General features: G+C 39.0%; 1 long non-coding RNA gene across 1 annotated transcript in view; it reads left to right on the top strand.

Moving 5' to 3' along the window:
• Positions 1–2,837, top strand: part of LOC106149751 — a 64,742-nt gene extending 61,905 nt beyond the window's left edge. Inside the window, exon 4 of the long non-coding RNA XR_001236111.1 lies at positions 2,683–2,837. This is a non-coding gene — a long non-coding RNA (uncharacterized LOC106149751). The remainder of the gene's footprint in view (positions 1–2,682) is intronic.
• Positions 2,838–9,856: the final 7,019 nt, after the last annotated feature.

Here is a 9,856-nt window from a genome sequence, read left to right as displayed (position 1 = left end):
GAGACCATATTCATAAGTGAAATAAATCAGATTCACATGTGTAAACATTGTATTGTCTCCCTAGTATAAGAACCTGAGAGAGTAAATAAAATCTTAAAGATACAATAGATATTGTGAAAGAGAAAAGAAACTGCTCAAATAGGAAGAAGCAACTGGGATGAAGGAGGGGAGTGGAAAAAAAAAGATGGAAGAGAAAAAAATATGTATACACAGGATAGCTAGGATAATTGTACTACTAATATCTTTAGTTTATTGAAAGGAACTGTTAATGTGTAACTGTTTGATCAATCAAACTGTATCTGGTTATCAATCAAACTGTATCTGGTGCAACTATTTTGAAGATAACATTATGTAATATGACAACCATTGTTAATACTGTATCACCTTATTTTGAAATTCTGTATCATTTTCATTGTTCTCTATGCTGTTTTGTTCATGTATTTGTTTTTGTTATTTTGTGGTTTTTTTTCTCTTTAAAATGAAAAACAAAATTTATATGTATATACAGGGATAGCTGGGATGGGTGTATTCCTGATGTCTGTGGTTTATTGAAAGGAATATTCAGTGCTTACAGTGCTTAAAATTTTCTCTTTTCTTGGCCAATTTTGCATGCTTCAATCTGGTAATCAGAAAGACTGATCTGAAAACACCAATATGCAGTATATGAACCATTGTTGAACTCCTACCATCTTGTATGGTGAAGCTCTGCATCATTTCCAATGTTTGTTTTTTTTTTATTACTTGTTACTGTCTTTAATTGTTTCATCAATCTTACATTCTTACATCTGATGGACTGAGCAACTTCATTGAAGATAATAATATGTAATGCAGCAACCATTGTTAATTCCCGTCATTTTGTTTTGAGGTCATGTATCATTTTCTTTTTGTTTTGATTTTGTCTTCATTGTTGTTTTGTTAGTTTTTTTATCTTTAAAAATAAAAAAAATCAAAGGAGGAGGCAGGTCAGGTAGCAAAGGGGCACGAATACAGAACAGGGGCTTTTCTTGTAGGAGGTTGGGTTAGTGACTCTTCCTGGCTTTCTCAAGGTGATAGAAACCTATTTAGAATATAAATTCCTGATGTTTATCCTTAGGGAGGAATGTGGGTGCATTTGTTTCACCTTTTTCTTGAGGTCTGGCCCACAGTTGCAAGGCATCTTGTCTTCTGCACTGGCTACTTTGAGGGCCTAGCCTTGTCTGACTGCTTATAGTATTTTATCTAACTTCATGGCCTACCACACTATCCCTGGCAGAATGGGAGTTTAAAAGCAAAGGCCATTGTCCTTGTGAAAGTAGCCGGAAATTCTTTTCAGATGTAGTTTTGATTACTCATACTTATTGAAGCTCTATATTTTTATACAATAGTGAGTAAAAAGGATAAAAATATCTGTTGCTGTATTTTACATTTTAGAGCAGGAGAAAGGCAATGAACAACATTTTGTTGTTATAAGGGGTTGTGTTAGTGTTGAGGGGGGTAGGAGAATAAAGTAGGAAGGAAAAGGGACATATCAGGAGTGAGGATTTGTAATTTTAGATAAATTTGCTTGAGAAGGCCTTACTCAAAGATGACATATAAATAATACTGGAAGAAAGTGTGGGAAACTGTCATGCACATGTCCAGGGTAAGAAAATGCAGACAGCATTCAGAGTACAAATCTCCAGTGGAGCAGTAAAGGTGGCTGAAAGACTAGAAAGTTCACAAAAGTCCTGGTAGTCATTGTGTAGTTTGGCTTTTACTCTGGGTATTTGGACAACCATGGTAGTGGTAGGGGGTTGGGCTTAAGCAAAGCAAGATCTCTTGTAAATCAATTGCTCTGGAATTACTTTGTTGTTCTAAGAATAGATTGAGGGGGGAAGGAAAATCAATTATGCTGCTGTGATGACTGAGGTGAGGGGTGACTGTGAGTAAATCAAGTTTGGAGTATGTTTTGGGGTGTATATTAAGAGTACAGCTGACAGATGAATCCAATGTGACGTGTGAGAAGACAGAAGGTGTTGAGGATGACCCTCCAAATGACCCAAACAATTTGCTTACCTGGGGAAGACTGGACTGGAGGAGGAACACACTGGGGAGGGACATTTTCTTTTTCTTTCCTTCTTGTTACATTTGAGACGCTTATAGACATGAAGCAGATACTGAGAAGACAATAAATCATAGCTACTTGAGTTAAGGTACAACTTGGAGTCTTTGCCTACACAAATGTGCTATAGAATTTTAAATAATAATTAAGTGTAATTTTATTCTCATACAATTAAGGAAAAATATGATTAAAAGAAAAAAGATCTTTTCAACATTCAGAAAATTTGAAAGGAGGCCAACGTTAATAACCTTCAATTTAACATTAGGTTGTTCTATTATTAATGCAAATTTTAAAAATCATCATAAAAACTAAATAGTCATTAGAAATCACCTTGGGCTGGGAGCTGGAAGCACAATTTTTTACTTCAATAGACTTTAAATAAATATTTCATGCTGATAATAGAGACACATAGAAAGTCAGTGGGAAATTTGTATGACTCACAATGCAGGCATGGAGGTTTTTTTTAATCAAATTGAAACCTTTTATAATAAAAGTTCTTTGAATTTTCTTATGAGTTTTGAAGTCAAAGCATTTCCTAGAAATAATCTAATTAAACTGTGGTGAGACTAACCAGGACGCATAATGTTATTTCTAATTTATAGATCTGGCTATGGTGGAAGAATGAATTCACAATGGAGCTGCTATGTTCCTCGAGACTCAACGCTAAACAAGATTTAGAGCCAGCATTTCCATCTCAGATGAGCTGTTTCCCAGCTTGAGTTGTTTTCTATAATAAACAAAAAGTTCCTTATTTTGCTCACTTTAATTTGTGCTATCATTTTAGCTCTAAAGGGCTACATATAAAAATTTTTTGAGATTAAAGAAAAGATTTGAACTCTGGTTAAGTGTAGTTTTAAATTTGTTATTATTATTATTATTATTATTATTATTATTGTTGTTGTTAGTCTTTTTGAGACAGGGTTTCACTGTGCAGTTCAGGCTGGCCTTGAACTCACTTTGTAGCCCAGACGGGCCTGAGATTCACAGTGGTCCTCCAGCCACAGCCTCCCGAGTGCTGGGATTACAGGTGTGTGCCATCATGCCCAGCCAGTTAAATGTGGTTGAGTCTTCAGTGTCCTTGTTTCAAGCTGTGGACAGATTTATAGATTCTGCTCTTAAATATGTGCACAGGACAGTTCTTTTCTCCAAAGATTCAAACACCTAAAGGGAATCCATTCCTGTTGTCAAATTATAGCGAGAATGTGACATAATATCATCTATGGTGATAGGTGGTGATAGATGGGATTTGTCCATATATCAAACTTTCAGAATTGCCTTTAGAAATTATGTTTATCCAGATACAAGTAACTGTTCATCAAACATTTGTTTAGTACTTGAAGAACAGATAATGCCAATCAGTGAGGCAGTGAGCTTTGGTAGAGTTAAGCCCAGTGTGTTTTAAGACTGCATAGTTCCATGGCAAAGAAAGTGACTGTAAATAATCCTGCACCACACCCTTCTATTTCTATGACCCCAGAGACAAGACCCTTCCTTCCTAGGTGCAGTTAGAACAAGCCAAAGCAATGCAGGGACTCCTAGTATTATATCTGCATATATTGGACCAATCACTCTCAATAGGCCGTGTGTTACTGTTTTGTTGCACCTGGGTAATGTGGCTGGAAGGCAGCAACTCATGGAAATACTGCAGGATCACATAGAATGGGTGGTGGGATAAACTAAGAGAAATGAGGCTACTATTTTTAGGGGACAGGATGCTAAGAAGGTCATAGCAAAGGATATTTACTGACGAGGAACCCTAGGCAATGCGTCTAAGACGGGGAGTCAGGTATCAAAAATGGAGACCTCAAGGTGTTTCAAACTGAGAGATGATTAAAAAACTGCCAAAATATTGAAGGAAGAAGGACTCCCCATACCCAGTCTTTGGATGCATTAAAGTGGAACATCCTTGGAGGAGCCTAGTGAGAATGACCCATGCAGTTCAATGAAAAAAAATGGCCTGATTTGGATGTTTAAAAGTGCTTATCAATTTTAAAGCATTTGGAGGAATCTATACTTACCACTAAGAAAAGAAACTAAACTCAGACTCACTACCCTAGTACTCAAAAAAAAAAAAAAAAAGGAAAAGAAAACAAGAGAGACAGAAAACATATTTTTCAGGTTTTTGTGTGTCTAGTTGTATATAGACATTAAAGAATTTAGGGTGGTCAGGTAGGGGGAGCTGTGTATATAATTGTACAAAGAAAAAAGAAAGTGACCTACTCAGGGAACTAAGGATTTTGTTATACCTGGAGAAGAATGTAAGATGATTGGAGAGCCAGAAATAGAGAACTTTGGATTCTATAGGATAGGGAATCCCTTACTGAATTTAATTCAACTAATATTTATTAAGTATTTCTCAGTGCTAATGCCACCCTATGTATTTCACATGATTGGCTCAATCCTCATTCTGACCCTCTGAGGTAAGTAAGGGTCATTTAAAAATATTTGATAACTGGTATGGCAAGGTCATGATTGGTGACATCAAATCAGAATAGAGGTCATCAGTAAAATGTCACTGTTCACAGTGTATGTATCAGTAATGTCCAGGCTGCATGTGGGCACTCTCACTGTCCTTGTATTACAGATGAAAAAGATAATGATTAGAGTTGTTAACTCAAGAATGCATAGGATGGTAGAAGAATTGGGTTTCAAATCAAAGAGGTCTGGCCTTAAACAGCATGTCTGTAAGGCATGCAATATCAAATCTAATCTCTAGAAAAATAGCATGAGAGAGTGTAAGTCTTATGAGAATAGATACTGTGTCTGTTTCTCATTATACTTTCAGTAGTACCCCTGATGCATAGTAGACACTAAAAATACCAAATGAATGAAGTATTAGAAAGAATGTTTCAAATTTGAGAATGACAAATAAGGCTGAGGCATTGATACCTACGAGGAAAAATGTTAGAGGCTTAAAGTTAGAAAACTATACTAAAGGCACCATTTAGAAGAGATCAAAGATAGGAACACCAATTGAAACATATTAATATGTGCAACTGAGTGAAGGTTTGGATGTAGAAATGAGTCCCAGGTTCCTATTTTGAACAACTAGATGAACGGTGCTGTCATTTACTGAAACAGGACATACAAGGGTTAAGAACAGGGTGGTGGTGGTGGTTGAAATGAAGGTAGATAAGCGCTCGCTTTGTAGATGTTGAGGCTGGAGTGTCTAACGCTGCTTAGAAGGAAGTTGGATCAGGATTCAGAGAGCAGTCAGTGCAGGTGATGTAGATCAGTGCATAATCAGCCCGTAAAGTCAAAGGCATGAGGATGGATGAGGTCATACAGAAAGAGCGTACTTTGAGACGAGATCAGAGGATGAACCCTTAGGCCAAGTAAGAGAGGGAAAAACCCCAATCAGAGGATGAGAATGGATAACCTGAGAGAACGGAGAAGAAACCACAAAAAGTGTTGCTGGTAAAGCCAATTTTGGTAGGAGGACCACGTGTGTGATTTCCCAGTTTTCCCTAGGAGCTCTGGCAGCTTGGCTGTAAATGTGGACTCATAGCAGGGCATGAGGTTGACTCAGAATTTGTATGTTAGCAGCTGACTATGGGCAAGAGAGTTGAGAAAAATGATGAGAGGTTGACTGATGGAGCCGGGGTCCCGGCACGCAAGGCAGGAAGCAAGTACGGGGAGGGCTTGAGTAAAAGTTGGTCAAGAATGAGAGTTCACAGTGAGTCAGACAGAAGGTGTGGTGGGTGTCAAGAATGCAGGGAGTTGAAGGGATAAGAAGTTGTGGTGAGAATGGGTGAGGAATTTTAGATGCAGTGATAACAGGGTCCAAAGGTGTGTCATGCATGTGAAAGGCTGAAGTTCAAGGGAATCATATCAGTCAGGGTTCTCCAGAGAAACGGAATCAATAAATACATGTTATGTGTATACAGCTAGTTAATATAAGGAACTGTCTCATGCATTTAGGGAGGTGAGAAAATACCAAGATGCACAATGAGTGAGCCAGCTGGGGGCCCAGTAGAGCCAGTGGTAAAATTCCAGTCTTCAGGATGGGGGGCTCAAGACCCAAAAAGAGCCTCTGTTTCAGTCTGAGTCCAAAAATCAGTGAACACCATTGATCTCTCTTTTGAAATGAAGAAATCTGGCGTACGGGCAGAATTTTGAGTTCCATGCAGTTCACAGAGAAGACTATCCCATAATCCAGGATATGGGTGGAAATGCAACCAATCAGACAAAATGAGAATAAAAGGAGGGTGAGAATATTACTTGTGTCTCTCAAGGCTGATTCTCAGAGAAGTTGTCCAATATTTCAACTTTCTCTCAAAAGTCATTTCTGTAACACTAGTCCTAGGCGGGTCAGGAGAAGGTAGCCTTCTTAGCTACCTTAGTCTTATTGACTCCGTGCTAATCTTGTTACATTGTGAGGCAACATGAATCACTTACATGAAGGCAGACTTTTTACTCATGAATCACCCAGTACCCTAGAGCTTATCTGAATCTCCATTATTTCTAGTAACATTGCTCTGCTCAGGAAACAAAAGTCTTAATAAGCTCTTCTCTGAGGAGCCTCCCATAGGTGCACTGTGCTCCAAACCTTCTCATCCAGCGGCGAGGGGCAGCTCAGTTCATCGCTGGGTGCATCCGGCAACATCTGTTATCTCTTCCCTCCAACTCACCTACAATCTCTTCGTAGGTCCTCACATGCTCTGAGGAACCAATTTAGCCTTGATCTGCATACTAAACCGTACTTGAAATGCATACTAAACACGGAGGAAACAATTTTCTCAATACTTCTGCTCTTGGTAGCAGACCCCTTCCAATAAACACTATCTGTAGAGTTGAGTGAGAACTCAGACCTAGCCCTGATGCCTCAACTGCAGGTTACACAGAACTATTTCATTGTGGTTCTAATGAACAGGTTTGCTTCTATAAGCAACAGCCAAATCAGGAGCTGAGGTGGAGACTTGGAGCTGGAAGGCCAAGGCCAGGAGGACCAGAGCAAGGGTTTAGGTGTTTACTTTTCATCCACCTAGAACTGAATCCTGGCCACATGGTTTGTATAACGTGTAATCTCAGGAAAGTTCTGTGAATGGCAGTTTCCTTATTTATAAAATGGCAATAATAATGGAATGTGCCTCTTCGGTTACTGTGGAGATTTAATGAGATTTATTCTGTATAAGAATTCTCCAGAGAAGCAGAAACACTAGAATATGTAAATACAGATATGAGTTGACTTTTTCTAATGAGAGTTAGATCATGTGACTATGGAGGCTGAGAAACCACATGATACGTCGTGTACAAGCTGGAAAAGCTGGTGGTATAATGCAGCTACCTTAGAGGTGTGCCTCAGTCTGAGCCTGAAAGCCTGAGAACCCAGGGTTCAGATGTGTGAGTCAGGTGAAGCTGGGTCTCCCAGCACCTGGAAAGAGCAAGCTCACCCTTCCTCTCTGTTCTTTCTGTTCTATCTGAAAGGGTTGGATGATGCCCACCCACACTGGGGGGCGGGAGGAGTCTATGGATTCAGATGCTAATCTCTTCCAGAAACACCCTTCCTGACACACCCAGAAATAATGTTTTGCCAGCCATCTGTGTATTCCTAACCCAGTCCAAGTGACACCTAAAATTAACCGTCACATGTTCCACATAGAGAGGACAAGGCTTGGCAAACAGCAAACGCTTTTAAATATTAGCTGTACTTTTTAATTTTATTATTCTGCACTTAAAATTATTTCATATTGTTCTCAGAGATGATCCATATTTATTGACTCGCTACCAACAGAGTGTTTACATGACTGTTTTGTTTTGCTTCCTATAGTTAACTATTTTATTTTCAAAATTGGAAACAGGAAAATCTTGCTTTTCCTAATCTACCTGAGCAATCTAACTTCACTTGACGGAGAGCTTTTAAGGGTAGAGGAGTGGGAGGAAGAATATTTGAGCTGTAAATATCAGTTCCCAAACTCCATCTCTCAGCTTTCAATTGAGCGGGAAATCAGTGATTACATTTCTGATACAAACGACCCTTTTGATCTTGACTCATCTCAAATGATGCAGTCAAAAAAAATCAGTCATAGATTTGGCAAATGGACATACACTTTGTTTCTGGATTTAATAGTGTATGAGTTGGTATTCTCTGAGCACTACCACCCCTAAAAAGGACAATCCCTGATTGCAAATTATTTAGTCTACATACAACTTGGGAACTCGGAAATGTTTAGATATTCAGCTGTTTCACAAACCAGACTATTCATGCTTAGAGAATGTCTGCTGAATTCTCTAATTTGACTCAGATTATACACAAGCTGAGGCAATTCTCTTCTACAAGCAGTTGAACAATGAAGTGAATCACATGGCTTGGTCAGTTTTGCCTTAGGTTATTCAGTCATTCATCAAACATTTGCCACATAACTCTTATGTGCCAGCCACTGGGATCACTATTGAGGACATATACAAATGACTGTGATGTAAATTCTGTTCTCTGGGGGTTGAAGAACAGGTAGTACCTTTATAGGTGCTGTTCTGTAGAAAGAGCAGAAAGCATTCACCCATCCATTCATTCAACAAACAGTTTTGACCTACCCGTATGAACCAGGCACCAAGTTAGGAGGTAATTCAACAGTAGAAGGCACAGCTTTTTTGTGTCCTTTTAGACCTGTTACAATTCATGGAAGCGATAAACATTAAATTAATAGCACCCTGTGATAACTACAAGATAAGAGAACCACTGATGGTGCATCACGATGGTGATAGGGTAAGGAACCGTGTAGAGTGAATTGTCACACTTGCATAGTGCGTATAGTAGTGAAGGTTAAATGCTCAACTCCTGAGTGATTTCTCCACTCTCTCTCTGGTCCTCTCTTACCTCCTCCCTCCATCTCTTTCTTTCAGAGACAAAAGAATCTGAAAATCTGAGAACAGTGTTCCTATCCTAAGGAGTGTTGTACCTTTATGTAGGTGTGTGCAATAGCAATTAGGAATAAAAATATAGTTGATGATTTAAGTGGCAAAGAGCCTGTATATTAGGCATTGGCCTTGGAGCAACTGCAGACAGAAAAACTAACAGTCCCTTGCAATGAGCGTATTAGTGCTGATAGCAGAAAATGGTCGAGAAAGAAAATGCAAATGACAGGACGTGAAGATTTGGACTCAGTTGAGGTCAGTTTTTCTTCTAAGTACCTCTGAGTAAAGGCTTCCTCAGTGTCAGATAGAGGAGGGTATTTATCCCTACAAGTATTTGTATTTGACTGTGCATATTTCTTCTTATGATAACTATAAATAAGGTATATGTAATCCATTCATTTCATCACAGGGGATTGCATTTTCTTAAAAGTTGTCTTATTTTCCTCACAAGATCCTAGTTAAAAAAAAACCTTTTCTTCCTGCCATCGTGAAGTATCTGGAGAAATGGAACCAGTCAACACTACTGCCCTAGGTTCCTGGGAAGAGCGCTGGATAAAAAGCCCTCTCTCATTTTGGGTACAAGGCCCTGCCCACCGTGAGTGTCCACAAAGTCAGACTTTCCCAAGTCTATTTGTGCCTCAGAAACCTCTGAAGGGCTCTTAAGGATAGAGGTAACAAGATGCATCTGGGGAGACTCTGATGTAGCAGGAAAATATGTGGCAGTCTATGTTTTCAAAAGCTTCCCAGGTGATTCTGATGTACCTGTTCTGTGCAGACTGCAGTTTCAGTCCCCTTTACTCATTTATCTCTGCTTTTAATACGAGGTTACTTATACTAAAGCATAAAAATAGACTCATGTCAATGGCAATTAAGAGCTCTCATTCCTGTCTCCTCTTCCACCCTCTTTTGTTTCCTCTTTTC

This window comes from Chinchilla lanigera, unplaced genomic scaffold (genome assembly GCF_000276665.1).
Source record: "Chinchilla lanigera isolate Chin_1 unplaced genomic scaffold, ChiLan1.0 scaffold00004, whole genome shotgun sequence".
Classification (NCBI taxonomy): domain Eukaryota; kingdom Metazoa; phylum Chordata; class Mammalia; order Rodentia; family Chinchillidae; genus Chinchilla; species Chinchilla lanigera.
This window is presented reverse-complemented; position numbering and strand designations above follow the sequence as displayed.